Here is a 7,445-nt window from a genome sequence, read left to right as displayed (position 1 = left end):
CAACCTTCGACCATCACCCTCTGCCTCCTGCCACTCAGCCAGGAGTGTCTTGCTAGGCAATTTCAGAGGGCAGTTAAGAGTTGCTGTGGGCCTGGGCTCACATATAGGCCAGAACAGGTAAGGATGGCAGATTTCCTTCCCTAAAGGACATTAGTAAGACAGATGGGTTTTTACAATCCTGCAATTACATGGTCACTATTACTGATACAAGCTTTTCATTCCAGATTTATTTAACTAGCTGAAATTAAATTCCCCAGCTGCTGTGGGAGTTGAACTCAAGTCTCACGGATTACTAGTCCAGTAACAGAACCACGATGCTACCGTGTCCACAGTGCTCCTCATCCACTCCACCTCCCACCCCGACCCTCCTCAAATGGGTCAGTTCCCGCTAAATAAATGCAAGTTCTTTATTTTCCTGCTATACAATCTTTACTACCCACCTGAATAGATACGCGGGGGCTGGGATGAACATGTCCCAAACACACACAAATAAAGCATTCGTTACAGAATTCAAATGATGGAGGAATCCTCCGACACCATTTTGAAATTGGGCAGTAAACAGAAAAAGGGGGGGGGGGGGGGAAGTTAAATTAGTTTGCACCGGAAGTTCCCCCGACTCCCCCCCCCCCCCCCGCCAAGGGCTGTTTGGGAGGCAACCAATGCAAAACACCTTCAGGAAACAACAACCTTTGTTGAAGTGTTTTATTTATTTTTTTAAAATCAGCAAAGATAGAAAACAAAAAAACAGTATATTAACAAGCAAGTGCACTCGTATCAAAGGACAGCTTTTAAAAACCGCATGTGACTCCAGCATACAGTAATAAAATAGAATCAAAAGCATCTTCGAGACAGGTACACGATATAAACGAGGTTCTGCGAGTTATGCTAAGTTTCAGAAGGTGCTGCACTAATTTCACCCAAGTCACAGAACAATTGTCAAAGATCCGACAGCAGTGCTTCTCATACAGAATAGTTATTCCACTTATGTATCAAACTCAACGCCAATTGGAGTGGTATAATACATTGTATAAATAGGTACGGTTTTGTACAAATATTTTTTTGATATAGGCCTCCGTTCATTTTTCTTTTGAAAGCCTCAAAGCTTCATCTGGCCGTTGCCTTGCCTTGCCTGTGTAGTAGTACCACCACCAGAACTTCAGGACTTCAACTCACACCTCGATACAAGAAAGTTGTTCCCATATTTTACACTGGTTTTCGTAAAAACGCTCTAGAAATCTAGGTCACGTCAACTGGTACACTTAATGGATATAAAAATACGCAGCTAGCACAGCTGGTCTGGCTGTGTAACTGAAAGCTAAGTGGTGTACGCTTACCATGTTAAGAAGCGTGATGGTCTCACTTTCGTTAAAGCAAATGAACACATTTGCAGTGTGGCCAATTTAAGGACCGATAACTTTTTCCCGCCTGGGGTGTGCCCTACAAGGTGCTCAATACGCAAGCTTTAAAGCCCACTTCTTAACAGGAACTCCACCAAGGAGTAATTTACTCCCCCACCCCACCAAAGACAAGCCCAATGGATTTTTGGGCCGTGCTGTTATCCTCAAAGTTAGCAAATCAGAATAGGGTCAAGCATTGGGGAGGTTTTAAAATTCAGCCCACTGCTAGATTTTGGGGGGGAGGGAAATGTGCAGTTAGCCACTCCTGGACTTAATTCTTCCCAATATTCAAAATCCTGTTAGATGCAGTGAAACTACGTGGGTCATTTAACCTCACGGCGCTGATGAAATGAATTGCAAGAGCTCCGAATTCTCTTGCCTTCTTAGGCCTTTATTTTTGGAACGACTCATTACTCCAGGGCAGAAAATCTTAATCGAAATACGAACACCGTAAATGGCAGCAAAGTTTAGGGTGTCACAGCATCCAATGTCATCAGTGGTAATGTACGGCATTTCATATTTAGTTAAAAGACCGAAGCATGTCAGAAATAAGAATAAAGCTTCACATCATTTGAATCTGCATTTTTCAACTGTGCCTTCAAAAAACTCTCAGCCTTACTCATGTGGACTTCCTAAAGTATATCATACTTTAACATTTGATGTTTCAAAACAGCAGTCTGAAACAATAATCAAACATCAGTTTCGCCATGACAGTTACTGCTTCATTGAGGTGAATTTTGCTTTGTGATAATCAAGGATGGCAGTTTTGGGGAGTGAAGTGCTTTGGTCTTTCTGCACCCAGGTAAATCTCCAAATGTTTGCAGGTGAAAGCTGTAGGGTACAGCCTTCTCTCACACTTGCCTCAAAACAAACTCCCACTACATCCACAGCAAAGCAGAGATTTCGAATTCACACACCACCTCTACCCTCAGGGCCAGCAGTAAGACAAGTGTGTGTCACAGATCAAACTCCCTAAAAAAAATCTCCCCACCCCCCCCACACATTGATAGTTCGAAAACTTAAGCGTTTTCTGAAATAACAAAAACTTAGTTCAGTGCTGTTTCTGGAGCCTTAGAAACGGTCAATTTCGGGGGGGGGGGGGGGGGGGGGTGGTGGGGACGAGAAGACATGGGGGTTGGGAGAGTTCATTTGTCACTCCGCAGAAATTTGAAGAGTCCTTTCTAAAGCTCAGCATAAACCTTTACCAGAGCCAAAATAAAATTCAGAACCTGGACTTATTCAAGATAGGTCGGTGTGGAAAAAGTTAAAGATTTTGTTTAAGCGCCGACTCATTTGGTCTTTTAAAAAGGTTAGAACATGTGAATGTGGGAAAGAACGCACACCAATAGAGTTAAATTAAAAAGTCCTGCAGATTTTTAAACAAAAATCTCCTGTTGATTTCTGCTGACCCTGTCCGTGGCCTCTCAGAGTGAGATTGCCCAATTAGTGTCAGTCAAATAACAGGCAGTTTTATACTATGGACATGTGTCCACTGGGAACTCGCTTGACACCATCCCCCCTCTACCCCACCCACACTCCCTTCACAGTCGTCCTGAAGAGACTTTCAGTCCGCCAGTCTGAGCTGGATTGGAACTGAAAGGTCAATGTTCTGCTCGTTCTACTCCACTGCACAACTCAAACCCCTTCCCTTTTGCGCTCCTGAGGTCACACAAGGTCAGATTTAGTGTCAGACATGATTGACAGCCAATTGTCTCGGACTCTGTTCAAATTATTTTCCCGGGATCAAGGTCAGGCTTTGTATTTTTCCTTTAGACGCACTAACAAGCAGCAAAACCGCCAAGAACAGTCTGCACAACACTGAACACAGTTAAAACGTTTGGGTTGTGACAAAGTACAACCGGCATGTTCTCAACATTTTTCTTCTTTGGAAAACCATGACAAAGACTATTAAAAAAAATTACAAATATATCAAAAGTGTTTACAAACTCTGCAGATCTAGAAGATGGCGTTAAAGTTGTCGCAAGCTACATTTTTGTATTGCAAGTTACAAGAGAAACAGTAAAAATTTAAATGAGCTGATCTTACTTAGTCACAGAGTTCCCTGGGGAATAAACCCGAGTAGCTAAAAGCTACAAGTGGTGACAGAGCATTGATAAGTTATTAACCACTAAGAGTACTGAATGCTCCTTTCTAAGGCTTTTAAAATGCATCTATGTGGTTGTGTAAAGGCGCTTTCAAGTTGCAGCAGTGCAGCCAATGGCCGTCAGAAACCCATTTGTTGTGGCTCCTGTGAACTGCCGTTGGAATCGCTGGCTGTTTCTGGTCTGTATATGGTAAAGGCAGGGGGGGAGAGAAAGCAAATGGAGAAGAGCAGCACCACTCTCCCGAATCTGGCTCAATGTAAAAAAGGACAACCCAAAGTTTTATGTAAATATATACAATTTAAAAAGAATCAGCTTTCTGCAGAAACATTTAACCTTTAATTACATACACACACACACACGTGCAAAAACTTCAGTAAAACACTAATTCCTCTGTAAACCACCCTTTCCTTGTACTGTACCCCCAATCTACCATCTCAATGACAATGCAATAGCCTCTTGCGGTCATATCTGCAGCATCCGGTGAGCGTACATCAGTCAGGACTGCCACCAGTGAAACTTTTATTGCGAAAGCTCCCAGAAATTTACTTTGGAAAAAAAAACTGAATTGCCAGCGATACTAAAAAAAAAGAACCATGTCTGGGGTCTGCACCAACACAGTCTCAGAGTTCGGTGACCGAAGAAATCGTTGGTTTTATTTTCATGGTTCGAGATGTTCCTCGCACACCTCCACTATCTTCACAGCCTTCAAGCACGCACCTGACCACTTCATTTCTCACTTAACAACCCATTGTGCCGAACCTCCCGGCCGCACCCAAAGATCTCCTTCGTCACCCAGTTGCGATTGCATCAGGAGCCTTCTACCACACGCTCAGGTCCTTTGTCTTCATTTTGTTCACAGTACAAAACATTTTCTCTCCCCCCTACTCTTCTGGTGGGCTACAACTCGTGCTAGGGCACAGGACCACTGGCGAGTTCAACCAGTGGTTGTTGAAAGGCTACATGACGTCTAATCACAGCCTGATCCTGTCCAAAACTTCTACACATAGTTCCATCAGCAGGGGTATGTTGGACATGGAGCAGGAACCCGAGCCAATTTTAACCGCCCAATACCAGGGACATTGGACAATCAGCGCCTAATCTGCTGCCCCGGCTGAGATTAACCAACTAACCTGGGACCTCCTAGTTTTGACAGCATTGTCTAACACCTGGTAGCAACCTCACCTGCCAAGGCAAATGGAGGCAGCTTCTCAGAATCAGCAAAACAAAATGCCACTTTTGATTGAGGTGTCAAAAGCCTCCAGTACTCTTAGGGTTAATTGCATCGTACTGGCCCACAGTCGTGTGTCCGCAACACACGAGGAAAGCACAACCTCTTCAATTAATGTTGGGACGAATATCCAAGGCTTCAGACAGCTATGAACTTACACTAGAGAGCATCACCACTGCACAACCAAACACCTCCTTAGAGATTCTTTCTTTCTTTCTTTCAGGACTTCTGGTGATGTTCATTTATAAAATAGTTTTAATTTAAAAAAAGAAATTCAGAGAAAGAAAATTATAATTTGATCACGAGTTATTTGTTTCCCCTCCCCCCACACATAGTATATATTATTTGAGGATACAGCAGATTGCAAATCATCCAACATTTAAGTGGCACCAAGGTCCTCAAAGAGTTTGTGGAATGATAGTCCAGAGACGAGGTAGGGTACATGTTCGGTACAGAATCGATACCCAGCAGAAGTGGCCTGTATCCTTCACTGCCTTGGTCCCACTGGTAAATAAAATAAAAATAAATGAGGATATGTCCAGTCACAATACAATATAATCCAGATCCACATAAAAGCATCTTTAGTGCTCATCAGAGCAAGGGACATCCGATCCAGTAAATGGAATGTTTCTCCATCTCCCGCACTCCGGTATCAGCATTGAGCACTGCCAGGGAGAAAGTGAAGGCTACATCAACTCTCGCCTGTCAATGCACATTAACCCCAATTTGATTGGGGTGAGAGGGATCAGTGCCAGTACCGTTTTATTTTTTAATTTTTTTATTTTTTATTTTACTACAAGCGATCACTCCCAAGGTCAGGTGTACCACAGCCAGGTACAAAATCCAGCTCCTTTTGCACAAACCCAGCAATGTCCCTCAACTCCCAACCTTGTTCAACCTGCTTTCCCAGGTCTATCTGGAGCCCCAGAGTTCTAGCAATCAGCTCCTAAAGCCCAAACTGCTCAGTCCCATTTCCGCTTGCACCCTATTTGCGGCTTTGTTCGGTTTGAACTTTGTGGATCTAGAGGCCTCACTGATGGATAAACTCCAAGTCAGGACACCAAGATGTGTTAGCTTCAGCAACTTGGAGATGCAAATCAATAGAAAACAGAGTTAACTTTCATGTGCGGCCCAAGAAACAATGCGTAACATAGAAGATAGGAGAGGGAGGAGGCCATTCGGCCCCTCGAGCCTGCTCCGCCATTCAATGAGATCATGGCTGATCATCCAGTACCCTGTCCCTGCTTTCTCCCCATATCCCTTTAGCCTCAAGAAATATATCTAACTCCTTCTTGAATATATTTAATGAATTGGTCTCAACTGCCTTCTGTGGTAGAGAATTCCACAGGTTCACCACTCTCTGGGTGAAGAAATTCCTCCTCATTTCTGTCCTAAATGGCTTACCCTTTATCCTTAGACTGTGACCCCTGGTTCTGGACTCCCCAGCCATCAGGAACATCCTTCCTGCATCTAGTCCTGTTAGAATTTTATAAGTTTCAATGAGATCCCCTCTCATTCTTCTAAACTCCAGAGAGTATAAGCCCAATCGACCAGAGAGAGAGAGAGAGAGAGAGAGAGAGAACAAATTCTTGCCCCTCTCCCACCTGGAATGAATCCAAGCCATGGTCCCAAAGGTGAAAGAACAGCCAGCTGACCCACTGGGCCGTCCAGTCACCACAAACCTCCAGTTACAAAAGCAGAGCAGCAAAGAAACCAGAAGGAAAGAAAGCAAGTTTTTGTTCATTTACCACTTGCAGACCTTCAAATCTTGAGAAAAACTGTATTTAGTTTATGAGTGATTGCCCACAGCTGCAGAACGTTGACTTTGGGACGTTTCCCCAAGGGACCATAATGATTTGTTGTGTTACCCCAACTCCAGACATTGCACGTAAAATACAGAAGACTGTATGGTGAGCCCACCAAAGCACCCGGGGAATTAAGCAGTCACTGGTGTGCTTTACAATGGAGTTGCGTGCTCAAATCTGCCAACCATAGGTGGTGCATTTCCCAAGTGCCAAGCTGCAGTTGTAGGGGATGCATTTCTTCCCTGTTGAAAGTGACATTAGGCCTTCGAGATCCACACTATGCTTTTTGATTGCAACTGAGATCTGGAGATGTATGACATCCACAAGCTGCAAAGTTGCCCCGCTAACAAAAAACCACAGTGGCCAACAGGAAGAAGCTAATGTATTTAGCAGCCTTACATCCAACATAGTCACACTTGTTACAGCTCCAAAACAATCTTTAAAAAAAAAATTAAGTATTAGTCTAACATTCAAAACAAACCAGAACAGGCTGGAGGGGCTGAACGGCCTACTCCTGTTCCTAACCTCTAATTGATATGAATTTAAGAACACCTTCGATTACTTGGATTCCGACAGGAAGCACTGGACAGGCCAGGTTAGTTGCGAAGCATCACAAACACGCTTCAGATTCCCGACTGCCCATCTGCAGTCTTGCGGGAGATCCACTACTATTACCAAAATGATTCCATAGACCAGTGGCACAACAGAACAGGACCTGAAGACACTGCAGTTCAGTCCTTCCAAATCCCCAGTGCTTTGTCTCACAAGTGCGGAGAATAATTCAACGATTAAAGGAGCAATGCAGGGTACAAATTGTCCAATATCCTCTTTCTGGTCATGTTGAATGAAAAGACTGATCACACAGTCTTTTACTCTCACTTGGTTCCTTTTCAAAAATCTCAAACTGTGG

The 7,445-nt window shown here is 43.7% G+C and overlaps 1 protein-coding gene across 2 annotated transcripts in view; it reads right to left on the bottom strand.

Moving 5' to 3' along the window:
* Positions 1-687: 687 nt before the first annotated feature.
* The window catches only part of LOC147097989 (golgin subfamily A member 7-like), a 46,041-nt gene continuing 39,283 nt past the window's right edge, over positions 688-7,445 (bottom strand). For both annotated transcript variants that reach the window (XM_085971186.1, XM_085971187.1), the window contains exon 6: positions 688-5,234. The gene's annotated coding sequence lies outside the window, so the exon portion shown is untranslated. The remainder of the gene's footprint in view (positions 5,235-7,445) is intronic.

This window comes from Somniosus microcephalus, chromosome 30 (assembly GCF_052327205.1).
Source record: "Somniosus microcephalus isolate GS21.2 chromosome 30, FLI_Smic_1.0, whole genome shotgun sequence".
In the NCBI taxonomy this organism is placed as follows: domain Eukaryota; kingdom Metazoa; phylum Chordata; class Chondrichthyes; order Squaliformes; family Somniosidae; genus Somniosus; species Somniosus microcephalus.
Note: the sequence above shows the minus strand (reverse complement) of the source record. Positions and strands in the feature narration are given on the sequence as shown.